This window comes from Oreochromis niloticus, linkage group LG3 (assembly GCF_001858045.2).
Source record: "Oreochromis niloticus isolate F11D_XX linkage group LG3, O_niloticus_UMD_NMBU, whole genome shotgun sequence".
NCBI classification, from domain to species: domain Eukaryota; kingdom Metazoa; phylum Chordata; class Actinopteri; order Cichliformes; family Cichlidae; genus Oreochromis; species Oreochromis niloticus.
This window is the reverse complement of record NC_031967.2, coordinates 57,018,902-57,037,329: the sequence shown is the minus strand read 5'-3', so window position 1 is coordinate 57,037,329 and position 18,428 is coordinate 57,018,902. Positions and strand designations below refer to the sequence as shown.

At 39.5% G+C, this 18,428-nt stretch overlaps 2 long non-coding RNA genes across 4 annotated transcripts; both read right to left on the bottom strand.

The window, feature by feature from the left end:
• Positions 1-13,134: 13,134 nt before the first annotated feature.
• Positions 13,135-14,904, bottom strand: LOC109201449 (uncharacterized). Its single transcript, XR_003216862.1, has 6 exons — positions 14,827-14,904; positions 14,679-14,744; positions 14,463-14,566; positions 14,264-14,372; positions 14,107-14,177; positions 13,135-13,594 (listed from the first exon to the last, which is right to left on the bottom strand). It is a non-coding gene; the product is annotated as an uncharacterized LOC109201449 (long non-coding RNA).
• Positions 14,905-14,978: 74 nt separating this feature from the next.
• On the bottom strand, positions 14,979-18,011 carry LOC109201459 (uncharacterized). Of its 3 annotated transcripts, XR_003216817.1 has the most exons (9): positions 17,864-18,011; positions 17,647-17,736; positions 17,439-17,558; positions 17,185-17,360; positions 16,816-16,887; positions 16,482-16,668; positions 16,171-16,339; positions 15,094-15,209; positions 14,979-15,025 (listed from the first exon to the last, which is right to left on the bottom strand). It is a non-coding gene; the product is annotated as an uncharacterized LOC109201459 (long non-coding RNA). The 3 variants fall into 3 exon arrangements; XR_003216816.1 differs by having other exon boundaries at positions 17,439-17,736; XR_003216818.1 differs by lacking the exon at positions 14,979-15,025 and having other exon boundaries at positions 15,093-15,209; positions 17,439-17,736.
• Between the last annotated feature and the right edge of the window lie 417 nt (positions 18,012-18,428).

Genomic DNA, 18,428 nt, shown 5'->3' with positions numbered 1-18,428 from the left:
ATTCAGGCAAAGTGTGCCGCAAGCTACGCCAGCTGTGGGCATCAATTCCAGGGAATCGTGGTCAACCATGAGGAACCTCTCCAGATAGGACTACGAAACGGCACATGTGACGAATGGTTCTGGGTTGACCTGAAAGTGAAGCACAGAAGTAAGGCTAAATCATTCCCAGTCTTTCTTGAAAACAATGGGAATTTGAGCGACAGCCCATGCTACCGCCAAGAGAACGGATCCACGCCAATGGGAAACACCACCAACTGTAAAGCAGTACAGACACACGCTCCTGGAGGGCCCGTGAAAAGCAGCAACATCTCAAATGGCACCTTCTGGGTGCAAGGGATGGCCTGGGATATCCTTCCTGGGAATTGGACAGGTCAGTGCGCTCCCATTTTCATATCTGACCACACTTTCAAGATAACCATGGACGCCACGTCAACTTCAACGTCAACAACAAGGAAAAGACGAAGCACCCCGGACCTCAAGCAGCATGATTCCATATGGGGTTCCGATGTCCCAGAGGAATTTAAACTTTGGACTGAAAGACAAAAGGTTCTGAATGCTTCATGTAAATTCAACGACGAATGGGATCAGGAGATTGATGCTCTGTGCATTGCAGTAATGCAACACAGGGTAGCATTGGACATAATTCTCGCCGAGAAAGGAGAATTCTCTTTAGCAACACATGTTGCACATACATTCCAGATAATGTGCACTCACCGAACATGACTGATGCTCTGAAAACACTCAGACAACTTCGGGACACACAACAACGAGACTATGCGACAAACACAGAAGACTGGCTTACGTGGCTTTTAAGCGGCTCTTGGAAGTCCCTGCTGATTAAAGGACTTGTTTTTATTGGTGTTATAATACTGTTATTGTGTCTGTTCACTTCATGTGTCATTCCTTGTTTGAAGAACATGGTATCAAAAATGGTAACTGCTTCAATTCATGCTTGCATCACCCTATCACAGAATGAAGAAGGTGATAATGAAATAGACACTTGGATACAACATACTCACGAAACCCACTATTTTATGATGTCTTGACTACTAATGTTTACAAGTGGCCGTAGGCTGATACACTGTTAGTTGTTGCTATGTACATATACATATGTACAACAGGAGGGAATGATAAGAGATTTTTTAGGATTTGGGGATTTTTATTATGTTATGCTTAAAAGTACGTTTCATTAGCTAAATGTGTTTGCTCTTTTCAGTATTCAGCTTAAACTCTGCAACTCTGTGCAGACTCCTAAATGGGGAAGTTACACAGGAAGCCTGCAGTTCTATTTTCTCTCTTCCTGTATGTGCTCTCTGAATAAAGACTCTTTCTTTTTACTGCAGGGGCGCGAGTCTCCCTGAGTCTCGACCGTGTACACGTTAAACCTGTCTGAGCGTTTTTATTCTGACCTGAGTTGCAATACAGGAAAACTCCTGACAGTGTCCATCTATAGAACGCTGCATGTTATATTCTAAATCTGCCTGTTTTCTCTCAGAAACCTGCCTGCAGAAAATGAACCTAAAGTATGTAATGCAAGGATGTAATCACTTTAGAGATGGAGAAAGCATAAAGTGACAATTATGAATCACTTAATATGATAAGGAGAATCTGCAGGTCATTAATCAATGTATAAAATTAAAATAAAATGTATTTTTCGTGACACAAGATACAAATATTGAAGCAAGATCTATAATTAAAATTATTTATAATAAATATGAATAAATTATTGCGATTTCTTTAACCATAAAGAATAACTAAATCCTTCAGGACAATATGACATCAATGCACTGAACTCACTATGTTATCCACCTAACAGCCTCCACATGTTCTCACTGTAATTTCCCCCTCATGAATGAATTTATGCTGCACTAATCTGAATGTTTGCAGGGAAATCAAACGCATTTCACACGCAGTACTTGGGCTGACTTACCTTTGTTTGAATGACGACTTGTAGCGCTGACTCCACAGATAAGGTATGAAAATATGTCAGGCTACGTCAGTAGCGGTTGCTCTTCAGGGTTTCTACTCCACGGCCGTGTTTCATACGGGTCCACATTTCCAATGCACGCTATTTTCTGCAAGTACCGCTGCTTCGCCTCTGGACGCAATCGGTCTCTATATCGTCCGTTTTCTTTGGAGCTGCTTTTAAGCATGATTCTTGTCGTCGTTCCAACACAGTGTCTCTTTTGATTCGTAGACCCCGAAAATGGCGCCGCGCTCCGCGGCGTGACGTCAACTCCAAAGCCCTATAGTGTCAGGACAATTCACTATTTATGCACAATAAATAAAGGAGCATAGCGCAACAATTTCTGTTTCTTGTAACCTATATCACCAATTATGTTAAGAAAAATGACGTATTAACTACTACAAAACACTGACCTTTGTGGGAATGCTTGGAGCAGACTAACATGTGAGCTGGAGTGTTCTGGGACGTTATATTTGGTATATCCAGACCATCCGTTGGCTCTTACTTCAGAAACATGGCTTAAAAAATTTCTCTTCAACGACGTAATCCGATAAAAAAAACCGATCTCTTGCATGCTTCAGTCACCCCTTGCATGGGAACAGGTAAAAGTGATGGAGTGTTATGTGAAACTACACACAAAAATACCCACAATGTCAATAAATGTCACAGTACAAAAAGCATTTTAATTAAGGCAACAACCAAATATTTTACATTGTACAAATAGAATTATGAGCTTATTTACCAGTTATGAAGGTGCTACTACTGCACCTCGCCTGCTGGTCTAAGGAAGAGCTGCCCCCAGGGATGCCCTCAACAATGGGTCTGGTGGGATTCAACCCTAGGGCCAGCTCCTCTGCCGGGGTGTGACGAGGGGGTGCAGGACCACCACCTGTCTTTATTTGCTCTGCCCTTGGTTGCTGTTAGTCTCTTTTCAAGAGACTAAAAGCAATATAAGTGATAAATATTACCATTCTGTTGAATATTCTTATATTTCACTTTTACTTGTCCCCATGTTCTAGTGGATCCTGTTGTGGCTCTAATGTGAAAGAGGATATAATGTAATATGATATAATAAATTACTTACGAGTTTAATTTGTCAGCAACTTTCTGTCAGCCCTCTCTCCTTGCTTTTGCAGCCTTTGCAGTGTTCCCTTGCGTTTTAATTAAACTCTGAAACTCCTGAAATCCCTCAATCAAGAGTTCTTGCTCTACTGCCGTAAATCACTGAGCGCGCTCCTTTGACATCTTCGCCGACCAATCAAAGGGTTGCCAATCAATGTTTCTACTATTGATGCGTAGCCCCTTTTAAGCCACCCAGTGATCTCAGATTACTTCATCCAGCTATACTAATCGTCAACAACAGGTGTGTTCGGAGAACCGGATTAGCGAGCTCAAAGTTGGCGCGATGATTTGATCTTGGATGTAGTAAGCGAGGTATGAAGAACGGACCCCTGGTCCAGGAGACGTGATCAGGAAAGAAGTCGAGTCTATGTCACGTTCATGAGTATTTAGTTTATCAGACACTAAATACAATAAATAATCTCTGTTTTCATCTTAAGCTATATATTTTGACACTGAATGTTTCCCAGTGGAAGGAACAATACATTAAAAATCAGTCAGTCAAACAATAATCATTACTGACAGCACCAGGTTTATTCACTTCTACACTTACATAATATCACGAACCACAATTGTAAAATGTAAGTTTTCATAATTTTCTACATTTTTGGCTTAAAAAAAACAAAAAAACCCTCTTCAGTCTCAAATACAGACATCTTGTAGTGAAGCTGTGCAGTTTGGTCACTGAAAGATGTTTCTGCTGTTTTTAGTCTGAAGTCGCAGTTTCATTATTTTCTTTGCTTTCAGCATGAAGAGAGGAGTATAACGATTAGCCACAAATAAACAATAACAACTCAGATTTTCTACCTGACACTTTAGTGAAACCTACAGAACCACGTGGGAAACACACATAACAACAAAGGTTTATTCAACAAACACAGAACATACAAATAACAGTAAAGTTATTGAAGACATAAATAAATTACATATTTATTTTACCAGAGCTGAATTTGCAAGAAAAGTCTTTCTCATTTTTTAAAAAGTCAAATTAAAGCAGGATGTTATTTTTCACTAATTTAGTAAGAACAAAGGAAACAAAAAGATCAGTGTTGATGTCCTCTGGTCTAAAGTGTTTGGGGGACCAGCAGCTGGACCTCAGTTGGACTGGTGGACTGAAGAGTAGATGACGTTAGGCTCTGGTTTAAAGTCTGAACACAAACACACAGTTTAATATAATAATCATTCTGTATCTCATATTAGGCCTTCGTGCAGCACCTCAGCTCATCCTCTCAGTGAAACCAACTGTTTTAGCCTCTCCCTCTCTAAGACACCTTTCCTCTGATTGGCTCTCCCAGGGGCGATTTTAAAATGAAACAAAGCACCCCCAAAGATTTCTTACTTTTTTTGACAATATTTGCTGTTTGCGTGACACAATACTAAAAATATAAAAAGCATACAGTACTTATGTACTGTATGAGATGGAACATTTTAACAACAAAAGTATAGATAACCCCTCCCCTCTCCCAAAATGGTTTGTTCCAGCTCGCCTCCCCCTGCTCTGGCTCTCTGGCGCCGTTGCTGCCAGAGTGGCTGAGACGCAGCGGAGCGCAGGTATAAGTACCTGCCTTAAAACATATTAGCTGCATTTAACCTTCAGTTACTCTTTATATAGTTCGGTAGGAGTCAGACTATGTTTGTTTTTAGCTGAAAAACTTTACACCAGGTAACCTGCTGTGTTGAAAACGTGTTTCCCGACTATATTTGCTACTACTATGTTTGCTACCCTACAATCCGTCCTACTCTGTAGTAAATTCAGCGATATTTGACCATCCCGTTGCTCCCATTGAAATTTATATAACCTATTTAAAATGTAAAACTTAACATTATCCATAGCCTGTTGTTGTTACCACTGTCCTGTTTGACATGTAATGAGAGAAACTGGTTATTTTATCATATGTGCATATTGAACCCAAGGTACTAACTGACTGGATGCGCATTAACCTTATAACTCCTGTTGTGTGTGTGTGTGTGTGTGTGTACAGAGACAGCCAGGTTCATATTGGATATGAGGAAGTTTTTTTCAAAAACAGGAGCCACATTCAGGTAAAAGTGTAGGATCAAATGATCCATCAATAAATGATAATGTTGGATCAGTGTTTCAGTATTTATATCCTTTATTAGATGTACATGTGGTTTGGTTATTTGCCTTTTGGTTGAAAGTACACTGAGAGAGTACTTTTTTTTTATTAGTGATCTTAATAATATTTTTTTTTTAATCTAATTGAATACAATCTATTTGTGTATGATTGTCAGTCCAAAGAGGGAGAGAGGAAAGAGGGGAAAGTACAAGGTCAGGAAGAACCAGGTAAGAAAACAGACAGGGAACAGTGACAGGCAAAACAGAAACTATTAAACTGACAAAGAAAAAAAAGACCCCAAATAATTTTACTCATACAGTCTGGAAGTTGTGTCCTCCCTATATTAAAGCTGCTGTACAGAATCTGCAAAACAAACTGGGTTGTCAGCCCTGGCACTGCATTACTATATTGAGCTTCAGTCAGAGGAAGTCACGGTTGCCAAAACCTTTTGAAGCTCAAGACTGAGGCTGGTGCCATTCCAGATATGTTAACATTGTAGAATCTTCTGGATAATCGGATCTTCCCCACACTGAAAACTGTTGTTCAGGTTGCCCTAACAAACCCAGTTAGCAGCTGTAGCTGTGAGAGGTCTTTTAGTGTCTTGCATCAGCTCCATACCTGGCTGAGAAGGACCATGGGTCAAAGCAGACTCCAGCACCTGGCTGTGATGTCAGTTGAGAAAGAGATGCTTGAGAGACTTGACCACCAAAATGTGATAGACAGATTTACCAACCTCAAGGTGAGGCGACATAGGTTAAAAGAAAAGAAAAAATCTGCAGAGCCATAGTAGTATCTGCAGTAAAGATCTTTTCATACATTGTATACATTGTACCATAGGCCAAGGTGTCTCAATTTTTCTAATTTTTTAATAATATTTTGTACATTTCAAGTGTATTTTTATGTATCTGTATTATATTATACATACACATTAAAAGTGAATCTCTGTCCAAAAAATGCACTCAGTTTATTTTTTACTCACTATGAGCATCATTCATTATTCTCCCGCAGTAATTAAGGTTAGGATATGTATTTTTTAAAATTCTAATTCATTCTTCTTTTGCAGCATTTAAATAACCTTTATCAGATTTGATGGTTTTGTTACAGACTTTTCAAAAAAGTGTTTTGCTTTTCTTTCACAAATGTGGGGATTAAATTGTGTTAAAATGTACAAAACAGTGATGTCATGTTTTGTGACGAGGACCCAGGCACAGAGAGACTTGATGAATTTAAGAATCTTATGATTTAATAAAGAAATTTGCAGACTTGCACAGAGATGGTAAAATTATGATGACTGATAACAGAGATGAAGACAACAGACGACGAGGACAGGGAGGAACAGGTTTAAATGCACCAAGGAGACAGTCAGAGGGAACTCGGGACAACTGGAGACATTTAAGGATGCAGGGACTGACAGAGACAGGGAAGAAGTCTCATTGTGACGAGTAAAGTTTATCTTGCCTGGCTGGGCAGCTCTCTGGGTGCTCAGCACCCTCAAAGCTCTGATCCTAGAATCGCCCCTGGGCTCTCCCTCTCCAACACAAGGTTTGAACAGCATTTAAGAGGAGCTCCTGCGGCTAATATGATAATATCAGCCATCAACCCTCTCTGACATCATAAAACTGCAAGATTGTAGAACTTTTAACAAACTGAGTGTTTAGGGCAGTGTGCAGCCAGAGGTTTAGGCTTACAGCGATTAATTGGACATACACTGACATCAATATTTTATGGGGCGTTAGGTTCTATTAGGTCACTAAGATGGGGCCTGATTATTAAAGACTGTATGTGAGGAGCAGGATTTTGATTTGAGGCCAAGGTAATGACACCCAGATTAAGAATCTGGTTAGATACCATATTTCTAAGATTTTTAGGGCAGGACAAAACCCTCTGTTTTATCTTAATTTAAAATCGGTCCACAAACGAAAAAAACTAACAAAAAAAAAAACAAAAAAACCCCCATATGACATGATATTAGGAAAAGCAAAACAGATCCATTGCACACAAGCATTGCCAGCTTTTTCTTTGCCACACCTGAATTACAAAAATAAATACAAATAAAAAAAGCAGGTTCTTTTTCCACTCTGCACAATATTTTGTTTGTTTTAACCTTATTAGTCAAGTACAAATATTACAGACTTAAATGCTGTATATTAGCCATTAGTAAAACTTATTGTCAGAGTTCACAAGTCTGACATTTAGTCAGGATATATTTTGGTTAGCTTAGATTAGCATGGCAGCTGGAAACAAAGTAAACAAGCTTGAATCTGTCTAAAGTAAAAGATAAAGAGCAGCTGTACCTGGGCCTCCTTGTTCTGATGGTTGATTTTCCATAACTGACGTCTTCAGTTCTCACTGCTGAGTCAGCTAAATCAGTTTCTGCATAATAAAATACATTTAGATTACTGCATGTACAACAACTGCAACAGTACTGTATTATCACACACAGGTATATCAACAATTTATTTATTTTCTGCGGCATTATGAAACAATTAAGTGATGATGTTTACAAACTGCATCAGCTTTTCAGAGTTTCCTGCTCTAAACACCTGCTGCTGACCACAAAGCTGCCATCTTGTTTCAGTGCAGCCTGAGATACTTCACCACAGAGCACAAAGCAAACACTTTCTCACAGCATGAACAATATTATCAACCAAACCAGCACACACTGCAGTGAGAGGTCTGATCAGACTGACAGCAGGAAGTAGCTGCTGTGGTTTTACATGCAGAACTTTAAAAATGATTCATGCTTTGAAGGACAGTTTGAGAGGCTGGAAATAAAGATTTATGGTTCTTTCACTGATTATCTGTCTTTTCAGTCTCTCTGTTTATGTCTCATAGTAAGAATCAATTATTCCTGATAAGTGAGCTAACAGCTAGTGTCATCACAGACAGATTACAGACACATCTGAGCTGCTTTTAGTGATTATTGGTTAGTTCTAACATTACTGAATGTTCTGTGAGGTCTCTGCACGCATTACAATTGGGTCTATATGGTTTATCTATTTAATTTTTCGTGGTCTGGGATGTGTGGTGTTCTTGTCACTGTTCAGACAACCTCTGAACTCTGAGCTGCACAGTGCTGGGTTGTGAGCAAGACAGATCCTACTAAAACAATGTCAGGACCTGATACCAGTGAGAGTTTAGAAAGGTTCTGTCAGGAACACAAAGGAGCAAAAGTCAGTACTGCTGCTGGGCTGATGCTCTGTCTCATCTCCTTGGGTTTTCTACCTACTTTTGAGTCCTTGAGGCAATTTTGTATTTATTTTGTGATTTGAAATAAAACTGAACGTGGGAAACCTTGTGACAGCACACATAAATGAAGATGCTCAACTACTTGAGGCTGCAGGTACCACCTCACACTACCAATACACACTAGAATTATAAACCTAAAACTATAGTATATTTGCAGAGTTTAAACAATGCTTTTACAAATGATTTATACATCTTTATTATTGTTATTTATATGTCCTTTTTTAAATTAACAGCTTTACAAACTAAGTAGTATTTATGGACAGAATGAATGTCCATGTTTCTTTGATCTTCATCTTTTTTAAATCTCCTAGTTTGAGTTTGAGACAGCTGAAGTGTTTTCTTTCTATCAGAAACAGGATGCTGGACGACTGCAGAGCTGTTAGCTTCAGTTAACCACAGACCACAAACACACAGTCCGGCTCACAGTGAACAACACTAAACAGTGTTAACGACTATATTTGAATAAGATGATAATGATGGTCAAATCCTGGAAAAACAAAATAAAACTATGAAAGTAAGTATTGTGAATTCAGGTTTTTATCACATCAATTCAGGAAAATGTTTCTTTTACTTTTCTAGAATCTACTTTTTTTCATTTTTAAAGCTGCAGTTCCTCTAATGTCCTCTTGTGGCTTCAAAAATGAGTCAGTCTCCAAAAACTAACAGGTTTGGTTCACATTGGTGATTAAAAAAACCTACATGCATCCTTATCTTTACTAAGATAACAAGGAGCTGAAACTGGCTTGAAGAAAATATGTGAACTCAAATATTACCTCTGCTTCATCAGGTTGGCTGTGGTTGTTGTCTTGACAGCATTGTACATGACATGAGTGATGATGTCATCTTCTTCAGCATCCACTTGATCTGCTGAAGTTTTCCAAAATGAACAATAATATAAATTAAATATCTAAACAGAGATTACATTTAAGAAAGTTGTTACTGTGATCATAATGAATGTGTGTCGGTGAAGGTTCTCAGTCATCATGAGCCACCCCCACGGGACAAGACTCGGTGTTGTAAACCACCACCTCTGTTCAAAGATGGTCGCTCACAGTGGACATAGATGGCTTCTTTCACTCCTCTTTCAAACCATCTGTCTTCTCTGTTCAAAATGTGAACATTGATGTCCTCAAAAGGGTGACCTTTGTCTTTTAGATGCAGATGGACAGCCAACTGTCTGCCATCTATAATCCAGTTTTGAGATCCCTTTGCAGACGCCTTAATGCCCACTCACACCCTGGGCCATCTGACCTCAGGAAATCACATGATAGGGTGGGGCTGTGTTTTACAGCGGGTTCACCAGAAACCTTTGCTGATTGTGACCTACAATCATTTTCCAACTCTGGCTCGTGTGATTAGGTAGAGGATCAACAGGAGGTTCATGACCCCCTTGGGGGACACTCCCTAGGACTTAAATCTGTGACTCTCCACTATTTGACCCTAGAACTGAAGAAGCTTCTCGGATGAGAAATGAAATGTCTTTAAGCAACTTAAAGAAGTCCAGAGGCTTTTCTTTCCAAGCTCCTTAGACCACGATGAATGTGAACTTTATTCTACTAAACAAACTCAGACATGAAAGATCAGGAAGTCTGAGTCTCACCTTCAGGTTTCCTTTGAACACATGGTCTCACCAGCAGAACCAGTAACACCAGTAGAAGCACAACACAGGCTGATCCAACACATGACAACACAGAAAGAACAGGAGGAGAGAGTGATGGAGGAAGAGTGATCAAGGTTGAGCTAGGAGGAGAGGTGGATGTAGGTGGAGGTGTGGATGTAGTTGGAGGTGTGCTGGTGTTGTTCCCTAAAATAAAGCAAACACAGTCATTAAGTTGTCGTCACATTGTGAATGTTGAAAGCTGCAGAAACACAGACAGGTGAGTGTGTCACCTGTGACAGTGATCCAGCTGGATGGAGACTCTCCATGACCGCTGATGTCACACTTGTAGAGGCCTTCATCAGACCTGGAAACATGCTGGATGGTCATGTGACCTGTAGGCTGCTTCCTGATGAGGGAGCCATCTTTATAGAAAGCAGCTGGGAGGTTGGAGGGAGTGGTCTTTGTTTTACAGAGCAGAGTGACGTCATCTCCCTCCATCACAGGGAGGACAGGACTCTGCAGGATCACTGATCCACCTCAACACAGAGACAAACTACAGCATTTCATCCATTTACACACAGCTTCATCAACACTAACTCCACACACTCAGCTTACCAGTGACTGTCAGGTTAACCATGTTACTGATGGGACCCTCTCTGGACTCACACCAGTAAACTCCACTGTCTGATGGGTAAGCGTAACTGATGTTACAGGAAGAACCAGCTGGTTTTCCAAACCCATCTGTTCCACACTGAGTCCTCTGTTGTTTGCTTGTGTTTCTCCTCAGAGTCCATCCAGCAGAGCTGTCGTCCTCCTCACAGCTCAGAGACACAAAGTCTCCTTTAAAGAACTGAGAGCTGCTGGGACTCACAGTCAGACGAGCTGTGAGGGTTAAAATGAAAAACTGATGACCAGTTATACTTTTGTCAAAAACAACAGAATGACGTAAAAGGTGTTTTGTTAAATAAATAATTTCATTCAGTTTTTTATGTGACCTCCATTGTGAACCATGAACCCAATCAGGTCATATCAGTGAGCATTTATCAGGTTTAAACTGTGACAGAAGAAGGTTACTGACCTTGGTTTGTTGTGCAGCTCAGCAGTGAGATCAGAACTAAAGAGAAATGACACTCAGGTTGATTTGAGGTGAACATAAAGAACAACTCCACACAAACAGCTGACAAACACACAAACTCGTCTCTCTGATATATCTGCTCATTTTCATGTGAAAAAAACCCCAGCTGGTAGAACAGTAAGTATTTAAACAAGTTTTTATCCAAAAAGCTGCACTTAAATGATCATGCGCAAAATATCCACTGCATTTAAATAAGATAATAAAGTCATGTGTCCACTGTGCAGCTGTGTTGATATAATGAGTGAATGATTTGATCTTTTCACTGCCTGCTGTGTTTCCTCGACTCCTGAGCAAAGATAAAGAGTCAGTTCAGACCTGCAGTTGGTCCTCGTGGTGTTTTGAACTTGAATTCAGCCTGATTTGTTTTTCATGTCTTCTCCTCCATCATCAGTTATCAGGAGAGCAGACAGTCAAAGTACAAGAATTCAAACAAACACAGAGATTCTACTTACAGAGCAGACACAACACAGATGTTTCCTTCATCGTCCTTCTCACTCATTTGAGCTTTTTTCATTTCTCTCACTGACACCAAGTAAAGCCCGCCCTCTTCCTCTGAGCACCAGCTTTTATTATTGGTTCAAAGGCATTTTTACGGTATGTCTTTAAAAAAATCTTTCAGCTGTGCAGAGACAGACTGAAAACAGTGGAACGTTGATCCAAATGCCACAAAAGGGGGATGTTTGACTTCTACATGGACTTTGCACAATTACTCCAGCATTTAAGGTGTGTTTATCGATAACATACCTGTTAGTTTCAGCATGTTTAGGTTACACAGGCACATCAGAGGATGGCACATCTTTACATGCTGTAACAAGTTTTACTGCGTCTCACAGAACAATCTCAAGAGTTTGGAAAACAGGACACGAGGACAGGGCTGTAGATTGGATTGAGGACAGACATCTGTGTGAGGGTGAACAGAGACACTGCCAGAGATTTGATAAATAACTTCTAGCAGCTACAGATGTCGGACAAGATGGGAACCGTGTTTGGCTTCCCCGCTTGTGCAGCTCGCTGCTATAGTTTTACACTGGCGGCTATTGTCGCTTGCAATATTATTTTCACTCTTTTGTGTCTAGACTTTGTTACTGCTGCTAGAATTTACGATCAGGGCACGCTGTTGCACATTAAAGATTCAATGGAGAGCAACAGATGGGATAGTTACAGGAAAACGCAGTAGCGATAGACAACCATGGATGTTAGCTTCACCTAGCCTTGGAGTCACCGCCCATCGCGGCAGGTACGCAGGTCTGCACAGGTGTTTAATTCAAGTGCCACAGCACTCAGCTGTTGAGTGCGCCAACCGAGCGTCATCAATCCGGTTTCCCCAGCTTAACGCTCGTTAAAATCATTTATTTTAAACGACCTCTTCGTGAAGGAATCTCTAAACTTTATGTGTTAAAGTGAGACGTGGCAGCAAAGCATGGATTATATTCACTTGAAGGAAATCTGCTCGGCTGGAAGCGCCGACATCGGAACTCCACATCTTTCGGGCCGTGGCAGAGGATCCGGTGTTCTGACAAAACGTCCTACTTTGGCAAAACGTCCTACCTGTAGGAAAATTTTACGGTGTCCTCTGACAAAACGTCCTACTTTGGCAAAATGTCCTACTGTACGTAATTTATGCACATTTCTGCTGCCACACAATAATTCCAGTACAAATTTAAGTAGGTATGACGGTTTGCCACTTAACTTTGCCCATCAGAGTATGTTTGTAGCTGATATTCATAAAGCCAGTACGGTTTGACACTTCTTTTTACCCATTAAAGTGTGCTTGTAGGTCACATTCACAAAGGTAGCATGGTTTGGCACGTAATTCTTCCCGTCAGAATTATGCTTCTTGCTCTTATTAACAAAGGTAGCATGTTTTGGCACGTAATTCTTCCCGTCAGAGTATGCTTCTACTTTATAATAACAAAGGTAGCATGTTTTGGCACGTAATTCTTCCCGTCAGAGTATGCTTCTAGTTTATAATAACAGAGGTAGCATGTTTTGGCACTTGTTTGTAGAAGCAGTCTGCATGCCAAGGTGCTTAAGTTATACAGCTGTCACCATTGAAGTGATTGGAACACTTGACTATATAAACTTTGACAATGAACTCACTCCATTATAGTTACAGTATATATTTACTGAATATATTTACAGATATATTTGATATTTACAGATCCAACAGAACACAGGGAGAAAGAAGTGGAAAAGAAACAGTATTCATAACAAATTATGCACATTTGTCGCACAAGTACTTGACCAGGCTGCTCTTTGTACTTTACTGTGACTGACAGCATATGTATTTGATATTTACATATCCAACAGAACACAGGGAGAAAGAAGTGGAAAATAAACAGTATTCATAACAATTATGCACATTTGTCGCACAAGTACTTGACCAGGCTGCTCTCATATTGAGCACATCCAAAATGTGCCCATCTGAGACAAAACTCACACTGCACCTGAAGAGGGAGAAGGGGGGGGGGGGGGGGGGTGTAAGTGTGTTAACCAACATTACGAATTTCATGAGAAAATAATTACTACAGTGGCTTGCAAAAGTATTCGGCCCCCTTGAACTTTTCCACATTTTGTCAGATTGCATTCACAAACATGAATCAATTTTATTGGAATTCCACGTGAAAGAACAACGTCTCTACCTGGTAGAGGCATACCCTAAAGGTCTGGCAGCTGTAATTGCAGATAAAGGTGGTTCTACAAAGTATTGACTCAGGGGGCTGAATAATTACGCACACCCCACTTTTCAGTTATTCATTTGTAAAAATTGTTTGGAATCATGTACGACTGTCGTTCCACTCCTCACGTATACACCACTTTGTATTGGTCTTTCACGTGGAATTACAATTAAAATTGATTCGTGTTTGTGGCTGTAATGTGACAAAATGTGGAAAAGTTCAAGGGGGCCGAATAATGTTGCAAGCAACTGTATATTGCATTTGTGGTTTATTTGTTTTACCATTTCAATCATACTGGACTCAGGATTGGCTTCCAGCATGGAACAAACCACACAGTAGTCATCAGCATTACCTAGAAACACACCGGCATTCAACATAACAGTTTTTAAACAAAACTGAAAGTGCTATTCCAATACAAAAGCACATGACTCAACTTACTTTGATGTTCTAGCAGTTCGCAAGCAATTTCTGTGCGTTGCAGCCCAATGGCTTCTGGAGTGGACAGCACCCTAGTAACCTCTCCACTCATAAGGTAGTGTTCGGCAAACTGTAAAATATGTTACAGTAATTGCAATTGATTAACTTAATTCTAGTTAAATACAATAAGTACAATTAAATACAATGGCTTATTAAATACCTTCAACACTAAAACTCCACAACTGCTGGAGTCCATCTGCTTGTTGTGTGGCAGAGTCTCCATTTTCCACACTAGGTTGTCAAACCTATTTTAGGTTTGACAACCTAAAATAAAAATGGTATTTAGTAGAATATGTGTAGTACACTAACTTAAGTAAACATAATCAGTTGTAAGCATTTTCAAAATAAGAATATGCTGCTAAAAAGAACAATGTACCACAAGGATCCAGTGTGCACCGAAGTTCAGTGGGCACAACCAAATGTCCTCAGCCGGAAACAACATCTGTGGAATATTTTTAAGTTTATAAAGGTTTAGATTCATTTACATAACATGCACTATATGACCTATATAACATCTACATTACCTTGGTGACACATTTAAACTTCCCAGAAAACAGAGAGGTTGCAACAACGCAAGACAACTGATACACGGGTTCCTGAAAAATGCAAGAGGTTTTTTTAAAAGATTACATAATTGTATAAAATGCTTTTGTGAAATAACTGGCATACGTTCTTACTTGCCTTTTGTTTCCTAATGAGGCAGTGCAGGTATCCATCAATGACCTGTTTGGATTAAAAGAAGATTATTTTTACAGACCACCACTAGGACCAAAAATGATTACTTCACTTACCTCATCAGAAAGCCACCCACTGTCCTCCAGTGTGCGAAAAGAAGAGTCATACAATTTGTATGGCCCAACGACTGCCTCCACACGCCCGGTGTCTTTTGCAGCCCAAAGCCACTTCACTAAAAAACAAAATATGATAAGTTTCTTTAGTAATAACAGTTGCCATTTGAAAATCACGGTCAATGGCCAACGGGCCACAAACAGACAAGGGCCAACGGGCCAACAAAATAACCATGCCAGAGGGGAGAAATTAGCCAAAATTGGACCAACAGGTCAAAATTAGCAAGAGGGGAGAAAAAAAAAATTCTATCCATTCGACTAGCCAAACTGGCAACAATTGACCAACCGGTCAGAATGAGATTTTAGCTATGCCACCTTTTCTTGCGTGCTGGGTTTCTGGGGGTCACTGGTACAAGCTCTTCTGGTGCTTGGACTGATTTTACCTGAGCTATTTTTGGTGCAAACTGTATGACAGAGGGTCTGTTATTTTGCAGCGCTTCAGGATGATGCTGAGGACTGCAAGGCTGCATCTCAGAAGATGGGCTACTCTCAACAGGTTCAGTTGGAGTTGAGACTTGGACAGGGTGGCTTGTTCTATAAGGTTTAATGTGGTCAATACTGTATAGACTTTTTAAAGTATTTCCCTCAGCGTTTTTCGGTCCAACACATTTTCCACTGATGTCATCAATTGTGTAGGGACCTGAAAAATCCGGTTCAAGTCTTCCTCCTTTTCGCCCACGTTTCCTCATATTTAGAAGCAGAATTTGATCCCCTACATTGTACACAACATTTTTGTACTTTTTCAGGACCCGCTTGGCGTATGCAACCTTTTGCTTGTCTTGTGACTTCGCAATGTTTTCTTGCGCAGTTTCTTTAACTGCATGTTGTGCTTCACTTTCAGACTGTACATAGTCACTGTACCTTTTGTCGTCTGGCAGAATGATGTTGGAAATCTAAAATTTTGTAGATATTAGCAATTAAAACAAGATGATATCATATTCATAAAGACATTACTGGGTTTTTTACTTAAATGGTTTCAATTCTTAGTTCTAACATAGAAAGAATTTGACAAACACTCACCGGCACTTGAGCAGGCACTTCTGATGGAAATACTGCCTCTCTTCCATACATCAGAAAAAAAGGTGAGTATTTTGTTGTGGTGTGTACTTTTGACCGCAGTGAAAACAGGGTGGGATCTAGATACAGATCCCAGTTATTCTGCTGGTCATTCACCAGTTTTCGGAGGGCTCTAAATGCAGGCATCGAAATATGTAAAGACAGTAATGAAAGTTTAATTAGAAGTAAAGAAATTAATAAATTATTAAGTAACAATTAAGTTTGAATAACATAAGTAATGTTATCAAAAACTGATAGATAAAAATTAGGCATACCTTTTTATGTTGTCATTGGTCTTTTCATCTCATTGGCTACCTCAGATGCAGATTTCGTTTTTAATGGGAAAGCTTCAACCCATTTTGAAAAGTAGTCAGTTGCAGTAAGTATATACTGGAAGCCGCTTGACGTTTTAGGAAGAGGTCCAGTAAGATCTATACCAATAAGTTCCCACACTTCAGACACCTATCAAGGACAAATTAATAATTTGAATAACAATTTGTATAATGTACACATTAACATCGATGGTTAAAATTAGTTGGCAAACACTCCTGCCTTCATGAATATGAGCTAGAAGCATAGTTTGATGGGTAAAAGGGGCATAATATTTACCTGAATACACTGCAACGGTTGCACAGCAGTCAGTGGTTTCCCAACTTTTTGACACTGGTCACATTCCAGAATCTTTAAGGTAAAAATATTTATGGAGTTCACGTAAATGTTCAACATTCTCATTTATAAAAAAAAAACAAAAAAAACCCCATCATTAATGATATATTCTCTAACGAACAAACAATTTAGCAGCAAAACTTTGTGTGTGTCTTCAAATCTCTGCCAGGCCTACAGGTTATTACTGTAATATCACTAATTAATCATATTTATTTATATTTTGCAAGTGTACAGTTTCTCTTTTAACTGATATAAAAAAAAAATTCTTATTTTAAACGGCATTTAACAACAATGCAAACAGTTAATACATACCCATGTTTTAATGTCAACTATCATACCAAACCAGTAAAATCTGGAACACACTGCATTTAGCGTTTTGTGTGTGCCAGTGTGTCCTCCAATTGGAGATGAATGAAACTCATGAAATAGCTTCCTGGCATCATCCATGGTTTTTACTACTCTTCTGGTTCCAACAAACAGTTCTCCATCTGCAGTAGAACAATATATATTTATAAATTAATTTAACCACATATATGAGTTGTTAGTATTAACAATAAATTACTGACCCTTTTGTTGGAATTTTGAGGCATATCTTCTGAGGTTTTGCCTCTGAGCCTTGTCATATCCTGAAGGGTTGGAGCCCGCAGAAATAAACGCGTAAATCTCTTCCCACTTCTTCTCCATATCTACGAATGTAAGTAAACATTTTCTTCTGAGCTTCAATATGTGCAGTTAACAATGCAAATAATTTAACTTATTAAATAACGACATTACCGAAACAGCCTTAAAACACCAAAGCTGCGGATTCAGAAGTGTTGTGCAAATACAACGTGTCCAGTAACTTGACAGCAGACTTCACCGAAGCTGCAAATTCGACAGTTTTGTGCAGAAAGCAGATAGCGACTTTACTTTAATATTGACAAACAATCACAAAGGCTTAAAAAAACTCAAGTATCAACGTCAATAAAAAGTACTAATACTTACTACTTACCTATTTTCCTGCAAATATGACAACGGGGTAGCATTAAATCACAGCCGGATGCGCTTTGCTTCACTTTATGTGTTGTGCGCATGCGCGCACATGCTCAGGAACAACGGGTAGGACGGTTTGCGGGGTAGGAGAAATTCCCAGAACACCTGATTCACATCCAGGCTGATGAACTCTGACTCCTTTTCTTCGCTTGAGCTGCAGATTATTAAGGTCGGTTCTTTGCGAACCCTTTGTTGAATTTTAATTAACCAAACTCCTGGACTTGCTGGGGTCTGTCTAACTGAATTTAACGACCTTCTGACATCCATTAATAAACTGGAGAAGGTGTAATGCTGGGAGATTCATATTGATGATGCATCCTGTAACATAGCTACTGAATTCTTCATTATCAGAGAGTCTTTTAACTTTTGGCATTTTTGTTTCGCAATTTTCGGAGCTAGAACGTTTGTGGGAGGCTTCCAAGCTTGAGGTTCACCGGTTACATCTTAAAGAATCTATTTTCTTACTAAATGACATGTGGAAAAATGCCAGAACAGAGTATTTTGCACACCCTATAGCTTCATAA